The sequence below is a fragment of the Schistocerca serialis genome, chromosome 8, assembly GCF_023864345.2.
Source record: "Schistocerca serialis cubense isolate TAMUIC-IGC-003099 chromosome 8, iqSchSeri2.2, whole genome shotgun sequence".
Lineage (NCBI taxonomy): Eukaryota > Metazoa > Arthropoda > Insecta > Orthoptera > Acrididae > Schistocerca > Schistocerca serialis.
In genome coordinates this window covers 547,490,626-547,510,002 of record NC_064645.1, presented here as the reverse complement: position 1 = coordinate 547,510,002, position 19,377 = coordinate 547,490,626, and positions in this window count along the sequence as shown.

Sequence of the window (19,377 nt, the reverse complement as noted above, 5' to 3'; positions counted from 1 at the left end):
CATTTCATCCCCATCGACGCGCAAGTCGCCGAAGTGGCGTCAAATCGAAAGACTTGCACGCGGCGAATGGACTACCTGACGGGAGGACGTAAGTCACACGACATTTGCATTTCCTCTCTCATTACTTGTCCCAAGCGCATATTCTCCTGTAACCTTTTCTTAACTCTTCCCCTACAATTGCATTCCGGTCCCCCATGACTATTAGATTTGCGTCCTCCTTTACATGCTGTACTACCCTTTCAGTATCCTCATATACTTTCTCTGTCTCTTCATCATCAGCTTGCGAAGTCGGCATGTATACCTGAACTATCCTTTTCGGTGTTGGTTTGCTGTCGATTCCGATAAGAACAACCCTGTCGCCGGCCGTTGTGGCCGAGCGGTTCTAGGCGCTTTAGTCTAGAACCTCACTGCTGCTACGGTCGCGGGTTCGAATCCTGCCTCGGGCATTGATGTGTGTGATGTCCTAGGTTAGTTAGGTTTAAGTAGTTCTAAGACTAGAGGACTTACGACCTCAGATGTTAAGTCGCATACTGCTCAGAGCCATTTGAACCATTTTGAACAACCGTGTCACTGCACTGTTGACAGTAACACACTCTATGCCCTACCTTCCTATTCATAACGAAGTCTACTCCTGTTTTCTGCTGCTGTTGATATTACCCTATACTCATCTGACCAGAAATCCTTGCCTCCTTCCCACTTCACTTCACTGACCCCTGCTACATCTAGACTGAGCCTTTGCATTTCCCTTTTCAGATTTTCTAGTTTCCCTACCACGTTCAAGCTTCTGACATTCCACGCCCCGACTCGTAGAACGTTATCCTTCCTTTGAGTATTCAGTCTTTCTCTCATGGTAACCTCCCCCTTGGCAGTCCCCTTCCGGATATCCGAATGGGAGACTATTCCGGAATCTTTTGCCAATGGAGAGATCATCATGACACTTCGTCAATTACAGGCCACATGTCCTGTGGATACACGTTACGTGTCTTTAATACAGTGGCTTCCGTTGCCTTCTGCATCCTCATGCCGTTGATCGTTGCTAATTCTTACGCTTTTATGGGCAGTTTTCCACCTCTAGGACAAGAGAGTGCCCTGAATCTCTGTCCGCTCCTCCGCCCTCTTTGACAAAGCCGTTGGCAGAATGAGGGTGACTTCTTATGCCGGAAGTCTTCGGCTGCCAATGCTGATTATTAATTAAAATTTAAGCAGCAGCGGGATTCAAACATGGGACCGAAGACGTTTTGATTATGAATCAATGACGCTACCCCTAGACATTATTTACATTTTTCTCAGCTAATTCTTGTTTGCTGGGTGCGATTACTATACTTGTATCATCAGCAAAAAGAACTAGCTTTACATCTTTATGAATACAGAGCGGCAAGTCATTAATATATATATATATATATATATATATATATATATATATATATATATATATATATATATATATATTAACAACAGTAAGTGACCCAAGAATGAATCCTTTGGGACAATTTTCTTGATACCTCCGCTGTTAGAGGACTTTGCTGATTTTTCCTGACTATCTGTACTGTTAATTCCAACCTTCTGGAATCTTCCAGTTAAATATAAATAAAATCATTTGTGCACATTCCCACTCACTCCACAATACTTAAGCTTATCTAGAAGAATTCTCACAGACAAAAGCCTTTGAGAGATCACAAAAATTCTGGTGGGTGATGTTTGGTTATTCAGAGCATTTAATATTTCATCATTGGAATAAAATATGAAAACCTGTAGTGTAGGGCTAGAGAGTAATTTAAGTGCGTGTCATCCAATTTCAGAGTTTGTTCTAACACTGCATGCGTCATTGGTAAAATCATTACTTCAGCTGAGGCGTTATTGTGTGACTACAGCTAACGGTGAATGCGGCAATAGGTTGTTGCCACTTACGTGCAGAATACTGTAAAATGGACTTTAAATTCAATTGCAGAAATCTATGATTCACCATCTTGAATTTTAATCATGCGATCTTGTTGCGTATTGTAGTTCCGAATGCAAAATTTTGTTGAGTTAATGAGACTTAAATCACTGGTGAGTTACATACCTCGCTTCTTCATAGTCTCATAAATATCTATTGCGAAGATTCAACAAAATTTTGTATTAAATTAAATGTGATATTAGTTCAGGCTTGACGAAGCCAATAAATGCAAATATGCAGACTAATTACCAAGCCTTTGTAGCAAATATGTGACCTACATGACAGACCTTACAAAAAACGTTCAGGGGCTGCCAGCTGCAAAATGTACGACGAACTGGATCAGAGTAAGATATTAATTAGTCTGCATGCCATTCGTCTGAGTTTCTTGTTCACCAAACTTTGTTCCCACATCCACCCAAAAGTGGTGTGATTTAACCCTTTCATTACCAATGTTTTTCAGAGAGAAAGAACTTTATGTATGGTTGTTTTAATTAATGTCGTAGTCAGAACTAAAAATATGAAAAAAATGTTTCCTATTGATTATTCACATGTACCCCCAAGGTATCAGAATAAGATTAAGCGAAAACTACAAGACAAGCAGAAAATAGACACACATCAGAGGGCAGAACATCTCCCAACGTTTTTTAACTCACATTATTGGGGCTCAGTATTGGTATGATTTGTGGCGTAGCAAATGACAAGACGTGCATGCAGGCCTTTGGCATCAATTGTCTGGGAGGACGCGACAGCAACAGCTCTGTAAAACTGTTCATTTGGTTGCCTATCTGCATACGTGAACTATGAGGAGCAGTCAAATGAAAACCGATCACCCGCCACAAAAGGACGTGGAATGGTTCAGTTCAAAAGTAACCAACACACACATTAAGATACTATCCCACTGGAAGTCGAGATGATCAATTCGTGAACGCGATTGGCAACGGACTGATCCAGAAGCGCACCAGTCTTGCGCTTCCTCATTCCACTGAAACCGACGTTCACGTGTGTCGTTTTTTCTTCATGCCGCCAAAGACGTGAAAATCACATGGCGAAGGATGCGTGCTGTATGGAGGATGTTGCAGTGTTTCCCAACCAAATAGCTGAAATGCAGACTTCGTCCTATTGGCAGTGTTGGGTCGGGAATTATTGTACAACAACACGATTCCGTCCAGCAGCATTCCTGGCTGTTTTGCCTTTACCGCGCATCACACTCTCTGCAAAGTATATTCATAGCGCTGGACATTGATTGCCGTACTCGACGGACAGAGCGACCCTGCAGTGGAAGAAGAAGGTCATCATGACCTTACTAGATTGATTAGTTGTTCAGGGAATATATTTTATCTTTGATCAGTAATTGCTTTTACTTCCCACTTTTTTTCTGAATCCCACACTTGCCATGTGTTCGGTACCTATGTTAGAATTTTGAGTGAAACAGGTCAAAAAGCTCATATGATCCGTAGAGTTGGTATTTCGGGTACACATTGCACTAATGCCCCCCCTTGGAACTTACTGTTCGTGATTTTTAGTTCATAAGGTAAGTCTAACACAGAGCAGTTTTCTCAGAGATCTACCGGCAGAGGAGACAAAAGACTGGCACATAACAATAGTAATCAAAAGCTACAGATGAAGCTCATGAAGCGGTAATGAATAGTTGGAACCATTGTACATTTTCAGAGTTTAAAGAGTCGTCGTTGGCGTTTTCCGTTACTGCTTGAAGTAATTAAAAAACTACGAGGTCACCATTCACAATTAATGTTTAATGTTCGATAAAGCGTTATTATTAAATGTTTTTCAGCCTGTTCTTTGCAGCATCATCCTTTTTAAAAATGTTACTTATACCGGGTGATACAAAAGGAAAGAACAGATTTCAGTTGTTTATTACAGATATACTATAAAAGATAGAACGCATTGCACATGTCACTACATACACGGAGGTTCAAAGTTCTGACACAGCAGCGGTGTTGTTTGCTAGTAGCAGCATGGCGACTACGCCACAAAAAAACGTATTTTGTGTGTGGAAATTTGCACCAAGTCAATCAATTGTTCAAGTGCAAGGTTCATTCTACCGTCGGTTGAGCAAGGAGCCGTATCTGCACAAGCAGGTTTATGAGTGGCATAAAAAATTCTTGGAAAATGGTTGCATCTGCAAAGGGAAGAGCACTCATCGGCCACGCACGTCTAATGAAAATGTCGAGCATATCCGAGATGCCTTCACACGGAGCCCTCGAAAGTCCACAAGACGAGCAGAAACTTCAGCTTCCTCAAACAAAGGTGTGGCGTGTTCTGAAACGACTCCTGCCTGTGAACCCTTATAATGTGAAGTTAGTCCGGCAATCGCGTCCCGGCGGCCAAACCAGAACGTAAAGATTTTGCATTTCAGTTCTCCATGATACGGTACGGAGGACAATTTTTCCAAACGGTTCATCTCTTCGGACAAACCGATGTTTCGTGTATCTGGTACGTAAACCGTTATAATGTAAGAATTTGAGGGTCACAAAACATGAACATGAAAGGGATTCACCGAAAGTGAATGTTTTGCGTCGTTTCTTTTCACAAAGTTTATGGACCTTTTTTTTGCGGAGGAAACTATGACAGGAGTATCACATCTGGGCATGCTGCAAAACTGGCGGTTTCCTCAACTTCACGAAGATTCCAATTATTTCATTTTTTACGCATGACGGTACCGCGCCTTGAGGTGCTGCGTTATCTTGACAGCACCATCTCACAACGTTGGATTGGAAGAGGTGGACAACAAGATCTTGTTCATTGCTTTTGGCCTCCCAGGTCACCAAACCTCAAAACTTGTTTTTTTCCCTCGGGGATACACAAAAACAGTCTTTATCCCACCTATGGCTCCTTAAGAGCCGAGAAATCGAATTGGTGAAGCTGTCGATTTGAAAAACAAGGAGCTGTGGATTCGTGTGTGGAATGTAATAGATTATCGTTTCGATGTTTCTTGAGCAACGGTTGATACTCATTTCAATGTATGGTGTATTGTCTGTGTCAGCATAAAACTTTCAACCTTCCTCTTTCCAGTGACATGCGAAATGTCTCTCTGTCTTTCACAGCTTGTTTTAATGAGCAACTGAAATCTGTTCTATCATTTTAATCATCATATATGTCTCGCGAAAAGACAACGATGACAAAATCAGAGATACTGAAGTCCACTCGGAGGCTTAGCAGCAATCGTTCTTCTCGCAAACCATAGTATGGAGTAGGAAAAGGGGAAAGAAACAGTGGTGCTCCAAGGGCTCTCCGCTACACACCTTGAGGGGGCTGGCAGTGTATAGATGTAGATGTACATGCAGAAGGGAGGGAACTAAATCTAACTATAAAACTTAGGTGAATATTACGAAAAAATTTTAACGATGTACTCATGTAATCATGAGGAAAATAACATTTTTTAAAATAAAATGTACTCCACATCTCTAAAGTATCTGAATCTGAAGTATTCATGTCACTGCAATAAGCTATCTTGAGTGAGTAATGCTTCATTGGCAATTGACAATAAATCATTATTCGCTAAAGGCAGTTTATCGTCGTAATATGAATCTTTTTTCACCAGGAACAAACACGGAAGGCGCTATAGACAAAATCTGGCTTAAAGGAAAATGAAAATGTAGAAGAGGAAGTTAAATCCATGGTTGTCCAGCCATGTGTGTCGTCAAAAATAGGTCGCACGCTCGCCATATATAAAATAATCTTTCGCTTTCCACTGTAGGCAGCAGCATTTCTGGATTTCCAGAAGGCTCCGCAAAGCTAGGGTTCACTAGATCATCTGCGTGTGTGGCATCTAGTTTTTTATTTTAGTCATTGTTCTTCTGATTTGTTTAATGCGGCCCGCCGCGAGTTCCTCTACCATGCCAACCTCTTCATCTCAGAGTAGGACTTGCAACCTATGTCCTCAATTATTTGCTAGATGTATTCCATTCTCTATCTTCCTCTACAGTTTTTGCTCTATACAGCTCCTTCTACTACAATGGAAATTATTCCCTGATGTCTGAACCGATGTCCTGTCACCCTGTCCCTTTTTCTTTTCAGTGTTTTCCATATATTCGTTTCCTCGCCGATTTTGCGCAGATTCACCTCATACCTTACCTTATCAGTCCACCTAATTTTCAATATTCGTCTTGTAACGGGACATCCTCCTATAGCATTACTTTTCCTCAACAGTAGTTGTCGATACCAATATTATTTTTCGAATTTTGGAGAGGTCAGTATTATCTCAGCTGCCTTTTCGAAAACTTTCGTATAATTTTATATACAGCATGTTATATCTCAGGCTGAAATTTGTGAAAAGGAATTACTTTATTTTGAAAATTATAATCCACAAATACTAGCTCTGAGTGTACAGTTACTTTTTAGAAAAGTTTGAAATTACGAATTATTTGGCACACTTAAAATTTTTCTTCTTAATTACGCAATCTAGTACTGTTTATTATATTTATTTCTGGATTCATTTATGAAATAATAATCGGAACTAATAGAAATTCATTTGTCAATAAAACTTGTAAAGCCTTTGGAATATTGTTATTTCCGCTGAGTGAGACAGTAGTAAGCATGCCTCTGATGTGATCGGACACATTTTTTCTATTTTGGGCGAACAATGTATTTTCAGCTTTTTTAATGTGAAAATTCAAAGGCTGTATGACATACTAAAATGTCACAAAATATACTGACGTAAAAACAAAAATTCTGCAACAACGAACTTCAAAATTATTAAGGTCAGTTCAACCACGAGTACCTAAAATGTGAGAACTTGAGCTTCAAGAATCAGATCACTAGATAAGAAGACCTGGAGCCAACTCTTCAAGTAAAGAAATGTAAACTAAAATGTTTTTTGTGATCTTACTCCTCTCAAATCATCAGAAAAACTTAGTTTATTGTGGACAATAGCTCGAAATAGGAAGGAGGGGGTAGATTACGGTCTGGAGCACCACATATCAAATGCTTCGATTCTCTTCGGTTCCGCTTTTCCTACCGTCCATGTTTCATTACCATACAATGCTGTGCTTCAAACGAACACTCTCAGAAATTTCTTCCTCAAATTAGGGCCCATGTTTGATACTAGTAGAGTTCTCTTGGCTAGGAATACTTTTTTTGCCAGTGCTAGTCTGATTTGATGTCCTCCCTACTTCGTCCATCAAGAGTTATTTTGCTTGCTAGACAACAGAAGTCCTTAACTTCATCTACTTGTGACCATAGTTCCTGATGTTAAGTTTCTCGTTGTTCTCATTTCTTTTCTTCGATTTACTCTCAGCCCCTATCGTATACTCTTCAGACAGTTCATTCCATTCAGTAGATACTCTAATACTCCTTCGTTGTCACTGAGGACAGCAATGTCATCAGCGAATCTAATCGTTGATATCCTTGCACCTTGATATTTAATTCCACTCTTGAACCTTTGTTTCATTTGAATCATTGCTTCCTCGATGTATAGATTGAACTGTAGGGGTGAAAGACAATCCCATCTTACACCCTTTTTAATCCGAGCGCTTCGTTCTTGGTCTTGCAATCTTATTATCCTTTCTTGGCTCTTACACCTGTTGTGTACTACCCGTCTCTTCCTGTAGCTTACACCAGTTTTCCTCAGAAGCTCGAAAATCTTGCGCTATTTGACATTGTCGAATGCTTTTTCCTGGTCGACATGTCGAATAAAATTGTCTTGATTTTCCTTTAGTCTTGTTTCCGTTATCAGCCGGAACGTCAGAACTGCCTCCTTGGTGCCTTTACTTTTCTTAAAGCGAAACTGATCATCGTCTAACGCATCCTCATTTTCGTTTCCATTATTCTGTATATCATTGTTGTCAGAAACTTGGTTGCATGAACTGTTACGCTGATTGTGCGGCAGTTCTCGTACATGTCGGCTCTTGCAGTGTTTTGAACTGTATGATTGATATTTTTCCGAAAGCCAGATGGTATATCGCCAGACTCATATAGTCTGCATACCAATGTGAATAATCGTTTTTTTGCCACTTCCCTCAATGATTTTGGGATTTATGATGGAATGTTATCCATCCCTTCTTCCTTGTCTGATCTCAAACCTTCCAAAACTCTTAAATTCTGTTTCTAATACTGGATCTACTATCTGTTCTGTATCCATTCCCGTTTCTTCTTCTATCTCATCAGACAAATCTTCCCCCTCACAGAGGCCTTCAATGTACTCTTTCCACCTGTCCGCTCTCTCCTCTGCATTTAACAGTGGAATTTCCACTGCGATCTTAATGTTACTATCCTTGCTTTTAATTTCACCGAAGGTTGTTTTGACTTTATGCTGTGTCAGTCATTCCGACAGTCATTTCTTTTTTCTATTTCTTCACATTTTATGCATGCATTTCGCCTTAGCTTCCATGCACTTCCTATTTATTTCCTTCCCCCGTGACTTATATTTCTGTATTCCTGAATTCCCCTGAATGTTTTCGTACTTCTATCTTTCATCGATCAACTGAAGGATTTCTTCTTTTACCCATGGTTTCTTCGCAGGTTTCTTTCTTTATACCTATGTTCCTCTTTCCAGCTTCTGTGATTGGCTTTTTAGAGATGTCCAGTCTTCAACTGAACTACCCACTGACCTATTCCTTATCACTCTATCACAGCCTGAGAGAACTTCAAGCGTATCTCTTCTTCCCTTAGTACTTCCGTATCCCACATATTTGCACATTTATTTTTCCTAGCTGGTCTCTTCAGCATACTCTTCATTACTACTAAATTGCGACCTCAGTCTATATCTCCTACTGGGTGCATCTTACAATCCAGTATCTGATTTAAAAATCTATACCTGACCTGACGTCTGAAATCCTACCGTATCTCCCGGCCTTTTCCAAGTATACGTCCTCCTCACTTGATTCTTGAACAGAGTAGTCACTATTTCTACCCGAAATTCAGTGGAGAGCTCAGTTAGCCTTCCCCCTCTCTCATTTTTACCACCAAGTCCATATTCTTCAGTAAAGTTTTCTTCTTCTCCTACAACCGCATTGCAGTCCCCTGTGAGAAACAGAGTTTCATCTCCCTTTACGTACTGTATTACCCTCTCGATACCCTCACATACTTTCTCTATCCCTTCATCTTCGGCTTGTGACATCGGCATGTATAGCTGAAATATCGCCGGCCGGACTGGCCGAGCGGTTCTAGGCGCTTCAGTCTGGAACCGCGCTAGCGCTACGGTCGCAGGTTCGAATCCTGCCTCGGGCATGGATGTGTGTGATGTCCTTAGGTTAGTTAGGTTTAAGTAGTTCTACGTTCTAGGGGACTGATGACCTCAGATGTTAAGTCGCATAGTGCTCAGAGCCATTTGAACCATTTGAGCTGAAATATCGTTGTTAGTTTTGGTTTGCTGTCGAATCTTATGAGAACGACCTAGTCATTAAACTGTTCACATTAAATCGCTCTCTGACATACCTTCCTATTCCTAACGAATCCCACTCCTGTTATACGCTATGTGATCAAAAGTATCGGGACACCTAGCTGAAAATGACTTACAGCTTCGTGCCGCCCTCCATCGATAACGCTGGAATTCAGTATGGTGATGGCCCACCCTTAGCCTTGATGGCAGCTTGCACTCACGCAAGCATACGTGCTAGAAGGTTTCTTGGGGAATGGCAGCCCATTCTTTATGGAGTGATACACTGAGGAGAGGTCGGTGAGGCCTAGCACGAAGTCGGCGTTTCAAAACATGCCAAAGGTGTTTTATAGGATTCAGGTCAGGACTTTGTGCAGACCAGTCCATTACAGGGATGTTATTGTCGTGTAACGACCCCGCCACAGACCGTGTGTTATGAATAGGTGCTAGATCGTGTTGAAAGATACAATCGCCATCCCGGAATTTCTCTTCAACAGAGGAAAGGAAGAAGGTGCTTAAAACATCAATGTAGGCCTGTGCTGTGATAGTGCCACAGGAAACAACAAGGGGTGCAAGCCCTCTCCATGAAATACACGACCACTCCATAATACCACCGCCTTCGAATTTTACTGTTGGCACTACACTCACTGGCAGATGACGTTCACCGGCCATTCGCCATACCCACACCTTGCCATCGGATCGCCACATTGTGTACCGTGATTCCTCACTTCACACAACGTTTTTCCACTGTTCAATTGTCCAATGTTTACGCTCCTTACACCAAGTGAGGCGTCGTTTGGCATTTACTGGTGTGATGTGAGGCTTAAGAGCAGTCGCTCGACCATGAAATCCAAGTTTTCTCACCTCATACCTAACTGTCAAAGTACTTCTAGTGGATCCTGATGCATATGGAATTCCTGTGTGATGGTCGGGATAGATGTCAGCCTACGACCCTCTTCAACTGTCGGCGGTCTCTGTCACTCAACAGACGTGGTCGGCCAGCACACTTTTGTGGTGTACGTGTCCTTTCACGTTTCCGCTTCATTATCACATCGGAAACAGTGGAACTAGGGGTGTTTAGGAGTGTGGGAATTTCACGTGCAGACATGTGGCTCAGTCACCTGACCATGTTCGAAGTCCGTGAGTTCCGCGGAGCGCCCCATGCCTAATGACTAATGGAATACCAGGCAGTAGATGGGAGCACAATGCATCTAATATGAAAAACGTATGTTTTTGGGGGTGTCCGGATACTTCTGATCATATAGTGTATCATTTTCGACGGCCGTTGATATTACCCTATATTCATCTGACCAGAAATCCTTGTTTCCTTCCCATTTCACGTCACTGACATTCACTACGTTTAAATTGAGCTTTAGTAATTCGGGTTTCAGATTTTCTATTTTCCCTACCACGTTCAAATTTCTGACATTCCGCGCCCTTTCATTATTTATTGAATCTTTTTTCTTATGGTCAGACACCTCCCAGAGATTCGAATTGGGGGGCTATTCCTGAATATTTTGCCAGTGGGAAGATCACCGTGACACTATTTAAATTACGGGCAACGTATCCTGTGGATACACATAGTGCGTCTTTAATGCAGTTGCTTCCATTGCCTTCCGCATCCTCATGCCATTGGTCATTGCTGATTTTCCGCCTTTAGGGGAAGTTTACCGCTTCAAGGAGAAAAGAGTCCCCTAAACCTCCTTCCACTCCTCCGCCCTCTTTGACAAGGCCGTTGCCTGATTGAGGGTGATTTCTTATTCCACAAGTTTTCGGCCGCCATTGCTGATGACTTTAATTCAGAATTCATTGGTTCCAGCCAGTGGCTGAGGACGTTTTGATTACTATTCAAAGACGCTGTCTCTATGAGAGGCACCCACGTGCCTTGCTCATACTGTGGCATCAAGCAGTCAGGCCTGCAAGAAGAGTGGTCTGCCAAGCGAGTGGATTCATTCTTATTTATCGAGTAACATGAACTCTCGTACTCACAATTAAGTCACTAATCAACCTTCTGTATGAATAATACACAACGGAAACGCACATGTGACTATCAGTAATTTATAGAACTCTGACTGTTCACTACGCACTGGCAATACCACATTTTCTTTTTTCTTTTATTTAACGGCTTTTATCAACACGTGGCCATCGCACTGAATATGAATGGCGCACATATTATAAATTCGGGACATCATGACAACATACAATTCGAAGGAAAAGTCCACCAATCTTTTTCTTTTCACTATCTTATTTATTCCGATAAATTCTATAACCTAAATACACAAATTCTATAACCTACAACAATAACACATGAGAAATTCCGCCCAGTGGGCATGGCTTTACATTGGTGATTCTCTACCTTATGGTCTCGTAATTATTTAACGCTACAGTGCACTTTCTGGATAGGATGGTGGATCTTTTATTATACCTCACACTTCGACTCTCACAATCATCATCACGAAACTTTCCTCCAGACCGAGCGGTACCGAAGGAACAAGCATAACCCACTAATCTTTTGAAACTACCTTGCTACTTTCCCATGCAAACCACACATACCCAAATTACATGACATACACCACACTACAACATGGAATACAATACAATAAATAGTCACAACACTATCACTTTCAGCTTTCCCACTTCAATTAGTATTTATCCCAGTTTCACACGACACTGCCCCACTTTGTAATTCTACTTTCTACTATGAACTCTGGAGATATATGCACGTCTTCCTGTGCAATGCAAGCCAAGTGGCGTTGCTGGATAGACGACCGACTCACCTTGCTTCTCTCTCAGAGTTTGAATCTAGCGTCACACGGAATCATATCACGCAAAGTAATATTAAGAACATATTCATCACACCCGCGAGTCCTAAACTGATACCGTGGACGAGTACTTCTCCTTATCCTTTGTCTCATACACAGATTGAGACTCACACAGTACTCACCACGTGGAAGTACTCGTCTCTAATTTCAAGTCCTGCACACGCCATTTCTTAAATATTTCAACTTATGGTACACACGCTATTTCTTAAATATTTCAACTTATAGTACACACGCTAGTAATTCAGCTTAACTTAAGCACACGGAAGTATTTCAACTTATTGCTACACGTGGTTTCATTGTGATCGTTGGTCACTTCCGAAGATTACTACGATCCCATTAATATTACCTGCCTAACATTTAATTCTCCCCACAAAAGTTCCTGAAATAGAGAAATTATTATTTCAAACTACTCTTAAATATTCCACATGCATACCATGTCTCCACTCTTTTGTCTTTACGGAGCACAACTAAGACAGGTCTTAACAGCACGAGATCCAGCGGCAGAGTGCTGAAACATGGCCGTTCTTCAGGTCATCTCGCACCTCTGTCGAGGTGGGGGAAGATCATGCTACCGTATTGATCAGCCACATTTCAGGCGCTCAAAGCTCCGGCAAGTTTCATCTCTTTGGTTCCACCAAAGGTGGCCAAAGGATCGTCTCAAAGATGATCATATATTCACATTCACTATCTGCGGTTAGCAGACGACCATACATTCATTCATTTCACAGATCTCACTAAACTGGATGTAGGGATTTATTTTGTGGGAGTGCACATGTGATCAATTAAATAAATAAATTGTCATTCTTTCCTACACTGGTATCCGGCTTCGCTGTATTAATTGAAATTGAGTTATTATTAGAAAAAATATGATGTTCAGACAAGAATAATGAAGTATGTTGTACCTATTTTCAATGTCGGGCGGTACTGTACCCTTTCATCTAGACCATAGTCCGCAGCTCGTGGTCGTGCGGTGGCGTTCTCGCTTCCCGCGCCCGGGTTCCCGGGTTCGATTGCTGGCGGGGTCAGGGATTTTCTCTGCCTCGTGATGACTGGGTGTAGTGTGATGTCCTTAGGTTAGTTAGGTTTAAGTAGTTCTAAGTTCTAGGGGACTGATGACCATAGATGCTAAGTCCCATAGTGCTCAGAGCCATTTGAACCATTTGAACCATCTAGACCATACATCGTGTAAAAGACAGGTACAGTTCATTAAAGACCTCAGTAACAATGAAGGATGCTCCAGCTCTTCCAGCCCAATAATTTGGGTATGGAAAAGCACTAAGTCGATACTGACTTCTCTACGCTGTATGATAATGCCCAAATCCATCGTTATGGGAGTCTACGATAAAGGGATAAGAGAAAAGTCGTTTGTCGGGCTAGTCAATTAATAGAAATACTGTTTCAACTCACATAAGCGTCGCTACAGTGCAGCTCCTACTGATGCATCAATGTCCCAGAATGGGTCGAGCGTCCAATCAAAGATCTTTGCTGCCTAACAAGATGTCATGTCTGGTATGTGACTGCAAGCACAGTGAAGAAGCTCTCGCGTTTAAAATGAATGTTAGTTGGTTAGCTATGTGGTACAAAATGTTTCATATATAATTTGAATGAGTTTTTATTCGAAACGAAGGGGACGAGGTACTTTGCAAGGTATGTATGCATTATCAGTTTTGACATTAATCAACATATTGTCTTTCACTCCCACTCATCCATCTAAAAATCTAGTTTTTTTTACACACTACCACATTTTAAATAAAAATTGGTCTGTGGAAGAGAAGGAATTGTCCATAAGAAACGATTTTAGGTTAGCTTTGATACTTACTTTGTTACCTGTCAAACACTTTATGGTACTGGGAAAATGATGAAAAATTTTTGTTGCTTTACACTGGAACTCTTTTTCCAAATCACTAACAGCTTTGGTACTCGACAGTAAATGTCAATTTTTTCTTCTAGTGTTTTAGATATGTACGTCAGTAATGTACTCAGATGGTGGTGGACTTTTTATGATGAATTTCATTAGCGAACGTATTTACTGTAAAGATACAGCTAAAATACCTAAATGCTTCAAGAAGTACCTAGAAGATGCCTCATATATTATTCTTACTATTCGCTTTTCTGGAATCAAAACTTTTCTTCTAAGTGATGAGTTACTACAAAAAATGGTTCAAATGGCTCTGACCACTATGAGACTTAACTTCTGAGGTTATCAGTCCCCTAGAACTACTTAAACCTAACTAACCTAAGGACATTACACACATCCATGCCCGAGGCAGGATTCGAACCTGCTACCGTAGCGGTCGCGCGGTTCCAGACTGTAGCGCCTAGAACCGATCGGCCACTCCGGCCGGCTGAGTTACTACAGAAAGATATCCCGTAAGACATTACTGAGTGGAAATGTACATAATACGATAGAAAACTGATTCATTTGGTTCCAACCCTAGCAATTATACCATGATCAAAAGTCGTCGAAACATCAGATGACTGAAAATAAGTAAGGGTCTGTTAAACCAAAGAATAGTAAATTAATGACTAGTTGTGATGGGAAATTATTAATCTAAATCCGTCAAATATCGCCACTTATATGATGTATGATCAGTAATACGCTTCTTCGACTCAAACTATGGAGCAATCTACACTGTGTACTGACTCCTGTTGAAGCACTACATCAGGGGTTGATATGACGCTATTTCCTGTACAGATCCGAGTACTGGGAGTGCCCTAGCTACAGTCTGTCATTTTATTCGGGAGGTGATCGAAAGGTACTGTATATGACTAAAATATCTGTTCGAGAAGTGGAGCAGTTACAGGTGCGCGCCAGATATTTAATGGATCAGGAGTGAACGGTAACCAGAAAGTAAAAATTTAAAAAAAAGTCATTTTGACTATGTGTATATTATGAAGTACTAGTAAACCTCCCATCCCCGATTCTTTAAAGAATCGAACTCCCATCTACAAAAGAGAGCCAAAGTCTTATTACGGTACAAATGAGTCACCGAGTTAAATATTTGACGTTATGCGTGAAAGGGGAAAAAATTAGAAAAAGTTGGTAGTGATGTTCAAATTTTGTTTTCATTATCAAAAACTTGCTGAATACAGTATGAGTAATTTGCAAAACTAGTTTTCCACGGATCTGAGTATATACTACGTTATATCTCCTGATCTGCTTGTGGTATAATGATATAATGTTACAAATACATTCAGTGGTGCATGTGGATACTGTCTGCAAAATATATTGGGACTAGAGCTTGTAGTACAGATGTAATACATGCCTGATGCTGAAGTTTTACTGCACGAACAAAGAAACTTTAGTAAATGATGAACTTCTCTTCTTTTATCGGTTTGTACGGGACGAGGGAGAGTGCAAAAGAAGAAGTCTGGTTAATTTTGTGAAATTATGTGTGAGGTTTGTTAGAAGACGCTGAGTGCTCTTTCTGAAATACTCAGTGTTCAAATTCACAAGCTGTGAGCTTCTATGTCTCAAGATACGAACATAATTACTCACTGTAATGCTTGACTTACTGTGTTAAACCATTTACTAAGATTACACATCTTAACGAGTTAACTATGACAGTATTTTAAATGTTTTAATATTGTAAATCAAATTTTTGTTGGCCCTGGAAGCTATTAGACAAGCAACCTGCAACTGACATTGTGCACCCTACACCACGATAGCCGTTTAGTAAAATACACAGTTGACAGCTCTTAATTTTAATAAATTATGCATCCATACGTATTATAAATCTAAATGTAGGTATATATGTATGTGTGCCTATGTATACATGTTCCACATGTCCTTCTAAACTACTGGACCTGATTTCATCCAAACTTGGCACACATATCAGTTACTGTCTGGAAACAATTGCTGTGGGGGTTAGAACCACCTATCTGTCAAACGACTGTTTGTGGAAATGAGAAACAAGTTTAGCAAACAGCCAGATTATATTCATCCAGTATTTGAGAATGAGAGCGCTTAGTGACTTGCAACAGAGTTTACGCATGATTTCAAAGCTTTTCGAAACTTTTTCTCGCTGACAGTCCCCACAAAATGATGAAAGGAAAAAAGTTTATCGCTTAGTAAATTTTCTCTGTTCATGCAATAAAACTACCACCTCAGGCATGCCACTTCAGTTTATTACTCCTTTATTGCTAACTACAAATGGTTCAAATGGCTCTAAGCACTATGGGACTTAACATCTGTGGTCATCAGTCCCCTAGAACTTAGAACTACTTAAACCTAACTAACCTAAGGACAGCACACACATCCATGACGGAGGCAGGATTCGAACCTGCGACCGTAGCGGTCACGCAATTCCAGACTGTAGCGCCTAGAAACGCACAGCCACACCGGCCGGCTGCTAACTACATTCGCGGCACATTTTGCAGACGGTATTTACATGTACCACAGAATGTACTTGCAACATCACATCATTGTTTAACACAAAATTCAGGAGATATGACGATAAATACTGAGATGCCCGAAAAACTGCCACATCATGCATGACGTTTTAATTTATTATTTCTTTACTACTGGCTGTATTCGCAGTACACTCCGCAAACAATAGCCATATACATCGCTGAATGTATCTACAAAAATACATGTATAATCGTACGATACGTTGTTCAGAAAATATGACGTTATAAACACTGAGCCGCGTGAATAACTATCGCACCATGCATGCCGTTTTAATTTATTACTCCTTTACTGCTACCTCTATTCACAAGACATTTCGCAGACAGTATTCACCAATACCAGCGGATGTGGGTGCAGAATTATATTCTTATACGACGCATAGTTCGGGATATAAGACGTCATACACATTGCGCTGCGTAAAAGCGAAGCTGCAGGCGAATTTGATACAGATACTAGTGGAATATGTGCACAAACACGTAAAAATACACTGCTGCCCATTAAAATTGCTACACCAAGAAGAAATGCAGATGATAAACGGGTATTCATTGGACAAATATATTATACTAGGACTGACATGTGATTACATTTTCACGCAATTTGGGTGCATAGATCCTGAGAAATCACTACCCATAACAACCACCTCTGCCAGTAATAGCGGCCTTGATACGCCTGGGAATTGAGTCAAACAGAGCTTGGATGGCGTGTACGGGTACAGCTGCCCATGCAACTTCAACACGATACCGCAGTTCATCAAGAGTAGTGACTGGCGTATTGTGACGAGCCAGTTGCTCGGCCACCATTGACTAGACGTTTTCAATTGGTGAGAGATCTGGCGAATGTGTTGGCCAGGCCAGCAGTCGAAGATTTTCTGTATCCAGAAAGGCCAGTACAGGACCTGCAACATGCGGTCGTGCATAATCTTGCTGAAATGTAGGGTTTCGCAGGGATCGAATGAAGGGTAGAGCCACGGGTCGTAACACATCTGAAATGTAACGTCCACTGTTCAAAGTGCCGTCAATGCGAACAAGAGGTGACCGAGACGTGTAACCAATGGCACCCCATACCATTACGCCTGGTGATACGCCAGTATGGCGACGACGAATACACGCTTCCAATGTGCGTTCACCGCGATGTCGCCAAACACGGATGCGACCATCATGATGCTGTAAACAGAACCTGGATTCATGCGAAAAAACGACGTTTTGCCATTCGTGCACTCAGGTTCGTCGTTGAGTACACCATCACAGGCACTCCTGTCTGTGATGCAGCGTCAAGGGTAACCGCAACCATGGTCTCCGAGCTGATAGTCCATGCTGCTGCAAACGTCGTCGAACGGTTCGTGCAGATGGTTGTTGTCTTGCAAACGTCCTCATCTGTTGACTCAGGGATCGAGGCGTGGCTGCACGATCCGTTACAGCCATGAGGATAAGATTCCTGTCATCTCGACTGCTAGTGATACGAGGCCGTTGGGATGCAGCACGGCGTTCCGTATTACCCTCCTGATCCCATCGATTCCACATTCTGCTAACAGTCATTGGATCTCAACCAACGCGAGCGGAAATGTCGCTATGCGATAATCCGCAATCGCGATAGGCTACAATCAGACCTTTATCAAAGTCGGAAACGTGATGGTACGCATTTCTCCTCCTTACACGAGGCATCACCACAACGTTTCACCAGGCAACGCCGGTCAACAGCTGTTTGTGTATGAGAAATCGGTTGGAAACTTTCCTCATGTCAGCACGTTGAAGGTGTCGCCACCGGCGCCATCCTTGTGTGAATGCTCTGAAAAGCTAATCATTTGCATATCACAGCATCTTCTTCCTGTCGGCTAAATTTCGCGTCTGTAGCACGTCATCTTCATGGTGTAGCAATTTTAATGGTAGTGTATGTTAAATTTATGTGATACGTGCGATTGTGGGCAAACCACTGGTAAATGCTACTGCTAAGACCCGGGATCGATTTAAACGAAATCTGGTAGACATATTGTAAGAGGTCCGTGATTAAGGAATTCGTTGCTAGCGCACTCGAGCAGATGTAATTTCGATGGATTGCTCACGCGCTGCCTGCGATATGTAAGCTATAAGAGAATCTCAGACCAAAGAGCAGTGTTGTCAGCAGTAGGAACTGTGAGTCAATAGGAGTAGTAGTAGCGAGCAGTCGTGTCTGTGGAGTTGGCAGGGCCGGTCGTGGGGAGCGATGGCGGAGCCTGAGCATTGTAGTATAAGGTAAAAGCAGCCTCGCGCATATATACTTTTGTTATATCAAGTCCCATGAAAATGTTTTAAAAAATCTCTTAATAATAATCTTTCTTATAAAAATCAACTTTTGACAATCATTCATTTTAACTTAAGTATTTTACTAATTTCTCCAATCCATGGTCATCCCGATTATTGTAAAGAAAAGTCAGTTGTTTCTTTTTATACATGACATATCTATCGGCCAGCATTGCACTGTGCTGTGCCAGAAGAATTTATTATAAGAGCAGATATATATGCGTTATCCGGCGACCTTATTGAGGTAAGAATTTTCAATTTAGTCAGTATGATCTTTCAGGGCCATGATGCAGCACTGCTGATGTCCAGAATTTACCAGTTTAAATTCACAGTCAATTACTGAAAGGTTATAAGTGAGTCACAATTTTATTGAGAGATTAGTCACATTTTATTGTTCAAAGGTTACGGAATTTATATGTGGGAGGATACGCTGAATGTGAATTATATACGTATATTTTTTACTGTTGGGAGGTTTTTATATATATTAATTATCTGTGGGAACGTTACAATATTACTTACTATCTGGAAAGAAGTACAGTGGGGTAAGAACCAACAACTTCCTATTGGCGTGGAGGCCGAGTTTGGTACTGTGAACAGTT